Below are 10,327 nucleotides of genomic sequence, written 5' to 3' on the forward strand. Positions count from 1 at the left end.
ACATGGAACTTACTTTTGGACATGGAACTTACCTTTTGGACATATGACTTACTTTTGGACATATGACTTACTTTTGGACATATGACTTAACTTCTGGACATAAGACAGGTTGGACTTATGACACCTTTTGGATTGGTAAAATAGTGGACTAATGTTACTAACTAACTTAGTTACTCACTAACTCTGACTTCTAAAAGACGTTAAATTCACTAGATTAGAATTATAACGAAAGTTCTGGAATAAGGTTTTAACTATTGTTTAATTCGAATCGTTAGATCGTTATGGTCTTAGTACGTAGTAGTTGTAGTTTATCAAGGACGTAACACTAAAGCTTTGTTTTAACGATTTAGGTCCCAATTTCATAAGCGGCTCGTTCTATTAAGTCAGCGAAAATTCTCCGCTACAAGGTACGTACGCGTACCAGTTTACTTCAAGCTTAGTATCATGATTAGGTTGCAGTTCATGTTATTGGAACCTAGTACCATGATAGGGAACATTTGATTGTGATTGTTTGGTTAGACGTTTATAACGTGAAATCAAAATGATGCATTGAAATATGTTGCATTGAAATGCGAAGTTCTATCGTAGTGTAACATCAGCATTATTAATCTGATCTATAGAGTAACGAGAGTGTTACTAGAGATAAGATTGAGTTTGGTAATTAAGAGAGCATGTAAATGACTCCTTAAAGTTATAAAAAGAATGGCTGGTAGTAAAAGAAGATTATGGCGATACTTGTAGTTGGATTCCCTACAAGTATAGAACAATGGGGGGAGTGTGGGACTTGTCCTACACTCCTACGCAGGCCTACTGTGACGACAGTAGTGTCCTTATATTTTGATAACTCAAGTAGGCGGAAGGTTCCGTTCGATCTTGGGGTATGCATACTAAGGTGATGGGTGTGAGACGGAACAAAACCGTATTTGCATTTCATCTAATAGACCAAGTTGTCTATTAAGGATTCAGTAGCCCGTATGATTCTAGTAAGATGACGGTGCCCGTTCGATGCCAAATAATGAAAGATTAAAGGATGTGAGATAACGTAGTTTCATATAGCATTTGTAATGTATGCATCATTTATGTTCATATAGTTTCAATGGTTCATTACGTACTCAGCATAGCTGACTCTGTGTGTTATTATGTGTTTGTTGACCTGTGATGAACCATTGACACTTCAATGGGGAGCAGACTAGGTGAGCTGGTGCTGCTGCATGATATCAAGCATAGGGGGCTAGTCTGTAGTTTGAAGTTAAACTTTTGGTTTAAGTATTACTGAATTTTATAGAACATTGTTACATGGTTTGAGTTTGAATAAAGAGGGGTCACTATGATTCCCGAGTTGTATTTACATTTTCTATTCCGCTGCAATTTGGTTTTGAGACAATGAATTTGAGTTACCGTATTTCTAATTATGCCTTGCGTTCCATCGCGGCGGTAACACTCCCAAAGTCGATGCGACGTAGCATTAGACGTGTATGGATTTTGGGGGTGTTACAAAACTGGTATCAAAGACGTTTTCGAAACGATTTCAAAACGGGTAGTATGGGCTAGGAGCATATAGATCATGTCATGTGCATTAAGTCATAGGAATGTTATCATTGCAATTTTGTTCGTATCTCGAACTTGTATGTGCTCTCTGTGTAATTGAAATGGTGAAAGATTCTTGAAATCTTCAAATGTGACTAGATTAAGAGAGTGTACAAAGATAGGTCTAAATTGATGTTAGACTCAAAACTTATTTTAGTATAAAAACTATTTTATTGATCGAAATGAGCTTGATTTCACTTGTGGATTTCAAAGTTAAAATGAGCATTTACCTCTTTACAAAAACTTAGACTATTCTATTTTGTTTTTACTTTCGCAGATGGTTCACGACATAGGTTGTAAGGACTATTTGATGAAACAAGTAGGGGAGACTGGGATATGTGGTTCTTTAAAATGAAGTCTGCTATGGATTACAGAATTATGCAAGGGGAGCAGTGGTTACGATCTGAGGGCTCTAGGATACACTTCATGCTTCGTTATGTTCCAGACATAGAGCCATATAGATTTGTTCATCGTAGGTATGGAGATATGTGGACTACAGAGGGTATTTCAATAGGAATAAGCATACCTACGGATACCAGAACCTTCCTTCCGAAAAGCACTTCCTCACTGACCTTAAATACTGCGAGAATGAGTGGAGGGTTCGTGAAACCAGGGGTCAAAACCCTTCTACTTCATCTGAAAGGGAAAGTTCGAGCAATAGGGCCGTAGATGGGAATTCTGAGAACCCAGGGGTCATACCTGAACCGCCATCAGCACCTGTGGCAAAGAGGCCAAGATACCAGCCATTTGAGGATGAGTTATTAGCCGATGACTTTCAAATCTTAGGACAGTCACTTACGTCTCCGATGATGAAAGGAACAATAGGACCTTCATTATAGTGTTGGGTGGGGTCCAGGTTGTACCAGGGTTACATGGGGAGGATGATGATGACGAGCCACCCCCACTAGAGGATATACCAGTTGAGGAAGAGGACCCTGCTGAGAATGAAGACCCTGTTGAGGATGAGAATCCTGTTCAGGAAGAGGATCCCACTGAGGAGGAGGATCCCATTGAGGAGGAGGATCCCATCGAGGAAGAAGACCCCGAGGAAGACCAAGGACCCATACTAGAGGATATATTCTTTGAGGACGGCGAGCCTGATGCAGAGAGAGATTGACCTTGATGGGGGATGGAGGATTCTGGATCAGAGGATGAAGCTCACCGCCTTAGCCCATAGTTCTTTTGAGCATATATGTAGGATTAGGATTTTGTTTTATTTTGGTCGTTTTTATTCATTTGTTTATGTTAGTGATAATAAGGCTTGCATGCCGATTAGGGAGTAACATTATTTGATTTATATATATATATATGGTATTTCTTTACAAACATTACATTCCCATTTTCAATAATAGTGCATAGTGTTATCTTTTATTGTTAATTGTGGCATCTTATTTTGGATGATTGTAATGCAAGTCAGTACAGACTTAAAGGTGTTCGCAATATATGTTTATATGTTAAATGTGTATTCGTTGAATAAGTTAAAACAAAAATTATGTGTAAGTCACTGAAATAGCTACTATGTTAATTTCAGCGCAGAATGGTTCGATCGGGAGGCGCCCCTGAAACCTCTCTTAATATCGAGCAATCGATACGTGACCTAGTACAGATTACTGCCAACTTAGCCCAAGGTCACAACCGGGATGGGGACCTATCTGAAAAAGTGGCCCGTAGGAACCCACCTTACTAAATGGAAAAGGGGGACCTGAAGAGTTGGAGAACTGGGTTGGGGAATTTGATAAACTTTTCTTCACCCTATCCTGTCCTGACGAGAAAACGTGCCCTTAGCTAGCTACTATCTGCAGGGGGATGCCCATTTCTGGTGGACCCAGGCTAAGGACAACCTTCTAAGCCAACCGGGTTTCGGGTGGGAACTTTCAAAAAGGCCCTAAGAGACAAGTACTACCCTCCGTATCTTAAGAAACAAAAAGCCCAGGAGTTTATGATGCTGGAGCAAGGGAACATGTCTGTGGAGGAGTATTACCGAAAATTTATTGAACTAATGAGGTTTGCCCCAGAGATTGCCCCTACTGAGGAGGCTAAAGCCTCACGTTTTGAATTGGGACTTACCCTTGACCTGCAGGGTAGACTGGGGGGAGATACATTCACCTCTCTGGACCATGTGTTTGGCAAAGCTGCCCACCTTTATGCTATCAGGAAGAGGGAGGAAGGGGGTAAGCTTGGCGAGAAACGTAAGGATAACCCAAACCCTGAGGGCCAAAAGTTTGAGAAAAAGCACAACGGGAACCAGAAAATCAAAACCCTCAGAGAAATTTTGGTAAGGGACCCAATAATAACCCTAATCCCAACAACAACAACAACAACCGCAACAACAACACCAATAACCGCAGACCTGAGCGTGTATATCGGTGTAGAAAGTGCCCTAACAACCACCCTGGTAAGGACTGTGAGGGTAACAAGGTTGAATGCCGAGAATGTGGGAAGATGGGACATAGAGCCTATGAATGCTATTCGAAGAACAAGCTAAACCCCAATGGCCAAAGGAAGGGGAATTATGGGGACAAGCCCCGAAACGGAATGGAACGGGAATGGTAACGGGGAGGTAATTACAATGGGAATTCTAACTATTCCAAGCCCGCGACCAACACAGCAACCAAGTCTCTAATGTGAACAATGCAACTAGTTCCCAAGATAAGGGCAAAGGGAAGCTGTACATGATGACGGCTAGAGAAGAAGAGGCTCGTAGAGACTGTTGTCACGGGTACATTTTCTATCAACTCCACTCCTGTTAAAGTTTTATTTGATTCTGGAGCATCCTTGTCATTTATTGCCCATGCAACTGTTAGAAATTTAGCATTGGTCGAGTCTGAGTCGATTTCTATGCCTATAGTCATTCCATCTGGGGAGACTGTTAACTGTTCTAAAAGATTCCTAAAAGTGCCATTAAAGATAGGTGAGGGATACTTTCCCTCTGATCTGATAGAGTTTAACTTATCGAACCTAGATATCATTCTGGGGATGGATTGGCTTGGGAAGTACATGGCTAAGATAGATTGCGATGCGCAGAAAGTGGAACTAAAGGACCCTTCGGGGAAAAGAGTGTCATATAGGAGAATACCTCGAGAACCAGGAATTAAAGTTATCAATGCGTTACAACTTAAGAACTACGTAGACAAGGGTTGGCCCCTATTTATGTGTTCAGTGAGAAGAGTTGAGGATGATCCGTTAAGGCCTGAAGATGTGCCCATAGTCCGAGAATTCCAGGATGTCTTTCCTGAGGAAATACCTGGTATGCCTCCAAGGAGAGATGTAGAGTTCACCGTTGACCTAGTACCTGGGACTGGACCCATTTCGAAAGCCCCATATCGGATGGCTCCGGCAGAAATGAATGAGTTAAAGAACCAGTTAGAGGAACTACTAGACAAAGGGTATATTAGACCTAGCATGTCGCCATGGGGAGCACCCGTCTTATTTGTGAAAAAGAAGGATGGTAGCTTGAGGTTATGTATAGACTACCGGGAGTTGAACAATGTCACTGTGAAAAACAAGTATCCATTACCTAGGATTGATGATTTGTTCGACCAACTTCAGGGTGCGGGAATGTTCTCCAAAATCGACTTAAGGTCTGGTTACCATCAGTTGAGGATTGTTGATCATGATATACCTAAGACTGCCTTTCGAACCAGATATGGCCACTAGAGTTTACGGTTATGCCTTTTGGGTTAACCAATGCACCTGCAGTTTTCATGGACCTTATGAATAGAATTTTCCGACCCTACCTAGACAAATTCGTCGTGGTATTCATAGACGATATCCTGATCTATTCTAAGAACAAGGAGGAACATGAGGATCATTTGAGAGTCATTTTGCAGACACTTAGGGACAACCAACTATATGCAAAGTTTTCGAAATGTGAATTTTGGTTGGAAAGAGTGTCATTTTTGGGTCATTTTATCTCTAAGGAGGGTGTATCAGTAGATCCTGCGAAAGATCAAAGCCGTGAGTGAATGGCCTACCCAAAGAATGTCACGGATATAAGAAGTTTCTTGGGTTTAGCCGGTTACTATAGGAGATTTGTGAAAGACTTCTCCAAAATAGCAAAACCTATGACAAACCTGATGAAGAAGGATTGTAGGTTTACCTGGAATGAGGACAGTGAGAAGGCCTTCCAAACGCTCAAAGACAGGTTAACCTCAGCCCCTGTCCTAACCTTGCCTAACGGGAACGAAGGATATGATGTGTATAGTGATGCATCCAAAAATGGGTTGGGTTGTGTTCTGATGCAAAACGGGAAAGTTATAGCTTATGCGTCCCGACAGTTGAAGCCATATGAAGTCAATTACCCAACACATGACCTAGAATTGGCCGCCATAGTATTTGCACTCAAAATCTGGAGACACTACCTCTATGGGGTAACCTGCCGTATCTTCACCGATCACAAAAGCCTTAAATATATCTTCACCCAGAAAGACCTCAACATGAGGCAGCGCAGATGGTTAGAGCTCATCAAGGACTATGACTTAGACATCCAATACCATGAGGGTAAAGCCAACGTTGTTGCTGATGCGTTAAGTCGCAAGTCTAGCCATAGCCTGAATACATTAGTCGTTGCCGACAAACTTTGTGAGGAATTCTCTAGACTTCAGATAGAAGTTGTTCATGAAGGGGAGGTAGAAAGATTGCTGAGTGCCCTAACCATCGAACCTAACTTCCTAGAAGAGATAAGAGGCGAGTCAACCTGGGGATGTGAAACTTGAGCGAGTCAAGGCAAAGCTTAAGGAGGGCAAAGCAGAGGGGTTTGCGATCCATGAGGATGGAAGCATACGATATAAGGGTAGGTGGTGCGTGCCACAAAAGTGTGAAGAGCTGAAACAAAAGATAATGAGCGAGGGTCATAACACGACGTATTCTGTCCACCCAGGGGGAGATAAGTTGTATAAGGACCTCAAGAAGATGTTTTGGTGGCCTGGTATGAAGAGAGCAGTAGCTGAGTTTGTTTCCAAATGCTTAACATGCCAGAAAGTCAAAAGTGAACACAAGAGACCTCAAGGAAAGATTCAACCCTTAGACATTCCGACATGGAAATGGGACTCGATATCCATGGACTTCGTTGTCGCCTTACCTAGGAGTCGGGGAGGCAATAATACCATTTGGGTGATAGTGGATAGACTAACCAAGACAGCAAGGTTCATACCTATGAAGATACGTGGAGTATGGAAGCCTTAGCCAAGGCTTATGTAAAAATGTCATTCGATTGCATGGAGTACCCACAAGTATAGTATCAGATCGAGACTCTCGATTCCTGTCGAATTTCTGGAAAAAGGTCCAGGAAGCATTTGGTAGTGAGCTATTAATGAGTACAGCCTTTCACCCAGCTACCGATGGTCAAACCGAACGAACTATTCAGACCTTAGAGGACATGTTGCGAGCATGTGCTTTAGAATACCAAGGGTCATGGGAAGACCATTTGGACCTCATAGAATTCTCATACAACAACAGCTACCATGCTAGTATTAAGATGGCACCATTTGAAGCATTGTACGGGAGAAAGTGTCGTAGCCCTTTGTGTTGGAACGACATCAGTGAGACTGTAGTGTTAGGACCTGAGATGATTAAGAGACGATGGATCAAGTGCGAGTCATTCAAGAAAAGATTAAGGCTGCACAGGACAGGCAAAAATCCTATGCGGACCAGAAGCGAAGGGATGAAAATTTCGAAGTTGGGGAAAAAGTGTTGCTTAAGGTGTCCCAATGAAAGGAGTGATGCGATTCGGGAAAAAGGGGAAGCTAAGCCCTAAGTTCATAGGACCCTATGAGATACTGGCGAGGGTAGGGAAAGTTGCTTATCGCCTGGATTTACCCAACGACTTAGAAAGGGTCCATAACGTGTTTCACGTATCCCAACTCCGGAGATACGTACCTGATGCGTCACATGTCCTTGAACCTGAAAACGTAGAGATAGACGAAACTTTGTCCTATGAGGAGAAACCTGTCCAGATCCTAGACCGCAAAGTGCGGAGTACGAGGAATAAGGACGTCAGAATTGTCAAAGTGTTGTGGAGAAATCAAACTACCGAGGAAGCCACATGGGAAGCCGAAGATGCAATGCGTCTGAAGTACCCTGAGCTTTTCCAAGAGGTACGTGAGTTACGGGGACGTAACTTTTCTTTTAAGGGGGGAAGAATGCGATAGAATTTCGCGCTTTCACCCTAAAGTATGTTAATTATGTTAGTTATATGCTAGTTATGTGTAAAAACTGCTTATCTATTGTGTGAACGTTAGAAAACGCTTGTGAAATTTGGGACTTAGAAGTGCAAAAGATCGTCGTTAAGACGGGCTACCTCAAAGTTTCGGGACGAAACTTCTTTTAAGGGGGGAAGCCTGTAATACTCCGTATTTTAGTAGTAATTTCGTATTAATTAAGAAAATATAAAGAATTAATAAAAAGGTATTTTAATTTATTTACAAATTAATAGGAAATTGTTAGGCATTTTCGGAGTTTTAAAAGGGTAACCTAATCTTCACTTGACCTAGGGTTACTACCTTTTGAAGAGAGTATAAAAGAAAAGGAGAGGAATTTCAGAAAAACCCTAAACCCTTCTTCTCCCTCTCCTCAGCCGCCTTCTTCTCCCTCTTCTCTCCTTAGCCGATCTCCTTTCTTTCTTTCTCTCTCAGTTTTCCTTTCTCTCTCTCGGAGTTTCTCTCGCTGCTCTTCCTCTTTAACTTCGCTCCGCTCCTTCACATCGCCGGTGCTGTGCGTGGGTGGTGTTGGTGCAAAAGGTTCCGACGAAGGCTGCAAGGGTTTCGCGCGAGGGTTGGTGCGAATTGCTGCGAGTGGTTGTGGTTCGAGCGCGCGGAGGGTGCGCAGGCGAGGAGGGTCGAGAGGTTGCGAGAATTCGTCGAGGGTTTGTTCGTGGTTTGTGCGAGTTCCGTCGAGAACGAGGGTGTTCGAAAGTTTGTTCGAGGGTTGTGCGAAAAGTGGGTCGAGAGTTTTGTTGCGAGCGGTGGTGTTGGCTCGTGTGCGAGGGGTTCGAGTGGTGTTCGAGTCGTGCGAGTGTGGTTCCGCGTCGTGCGAGTGTGGTGGCGCGACAGATCTGGGTCGCGCAAGGGTGTTTGGGCGACGGAGACCGTTCTCGGTGTGTGCGCGTGTGCGGTGTGGTTTCGGTCGACGGAATTCGTTCGCCGGCAAGTTCTAGCGGTATAATTTTTGTACTTAACTCAGTAAGACAGTTTATTTGTTAGGTTGATATTTACAGTTTTCATAATTACGTAAGGTTTGTAATTAATAATTAGTAATTGGAATGGTTAGTAAATTAGTAGATTGTTTAACTAGTTAAGTTATTATTCTGTTGTTAAGTTAAAACTATGGTTAGGTTTGTAATTGGAATAAGATAAAAGTAGGAGACGTGTGTATTATTATTAGTTACAATTATTATCGTTCCATGGGTGACTTGTTTCACGGAACCTGACTTTGGGACTTATGACTTACCTTTTTGGACATGGAACTTACTTTTGGACATGGAACTTACTTTTGGACATGGAACTTACCTTTTGGACATATGACTTACTTTTGGACATATGACTTACTTTTGGACATATGACTTAACTTCTGGACATAAGACAGGTTGGACTTATGACCCTTTTGGATTGGTAAAATAGTGGACTAATGTTACTAACTAACTTAGTTACTCACTAACTCTGACTTCTAAAAGACGTTAAATTCACTAGATCAGAATTATAACGAAAGTTCTGGAATAAGGTTTTAACTATTGTTTAATTCGAATCGTTAGATCGTTATGGTCTTAGTACGTAGTAGTTGATAGTGTTATCAAGGACGTAACACTAAAGCTTTGTTTTAACGATTTAGGTCCCAATTTCATAAGCGGCTCGTTCTATTAAGTCAGCGAAAATTCTCCGCTACAAGGTACGTACGCGTACCAGTTTACTTCCAAGCTTAGTATCATGATTAGGTTGCAGTTCATGTTATTGGAACCTAGTACCATGATAGGGAACATTTGATTGTGATTGTTTGGTTAGACGTTTATAACGTGAAATCAAAATGATGCATTGAAATATGTTGCATTGAAATGCGAAGTTCTATTGTAGTGTAACATCAGCATTATTAATCTGATCTATAGAGTAACGAGAGTGTTACCAGAGATAAGATTGAGTTTGGTAATTAAGAGAGCATGTAAATGACTCCTTAAAGTTATAAAAAGAATGGTTGGTAGTAAAAGAAGATTATGGCGATACTTGTAGTTGGATTCCTTACAAGTATAGAACAATGGGGGGAGTGTGGGACTTGTCCTACACTCCTACGCAGGCCTACTGTGACGACAGTAGTGTCCTTATATTTTGATAACTCAAGGAGGCGGAAGGTTCCATTCGATCTTGGGGGTATGCATACTAAGGTGATGGGTGTGAGACGGAACAAAACCGTATTTGCATTTCATCTAATAGACCAAGTTGTCTATTAAGGATTCAGTAGCCCGTATGATTCTAGTAAGATGACGGTGCCCGTTCGATGCCAAATAATGAAAGATTAAAGGATGTGAGATAACGTAGTTTCATATAGCAGTTTGTAATGTATGCATCATTTATGTTCATATAGTTTCAATGGTTCATTACGTACTCAGCATAGCTGACTCTGTGTGTTATTATGTGTTTGTTGACCTGTGATGAACCATTGACACTTCAATGGGGAGCAGACTAGGTGAGCTGGTGCTGCTGCATGATATCAAGCATAGGGGGGCTAGTCTGTAGTTTGAAGTTAAACTTTTGGT

Source organism: Beta vulgaris, chromosome 2 (genome assembly GCF_026745355.1).
Source record: "Beta vulgaris subsp. vulgaris cultivar EL10 chromosome 2, EL10.2, whole genome shotgun sequence".
Taxonomy (NCBI): Eukaryota; Viridiplantae; Streptophyta; class Magnoliopsida; order Caryophyllales; family Amaranthaceae; genus Beta; species Beta vulgaris.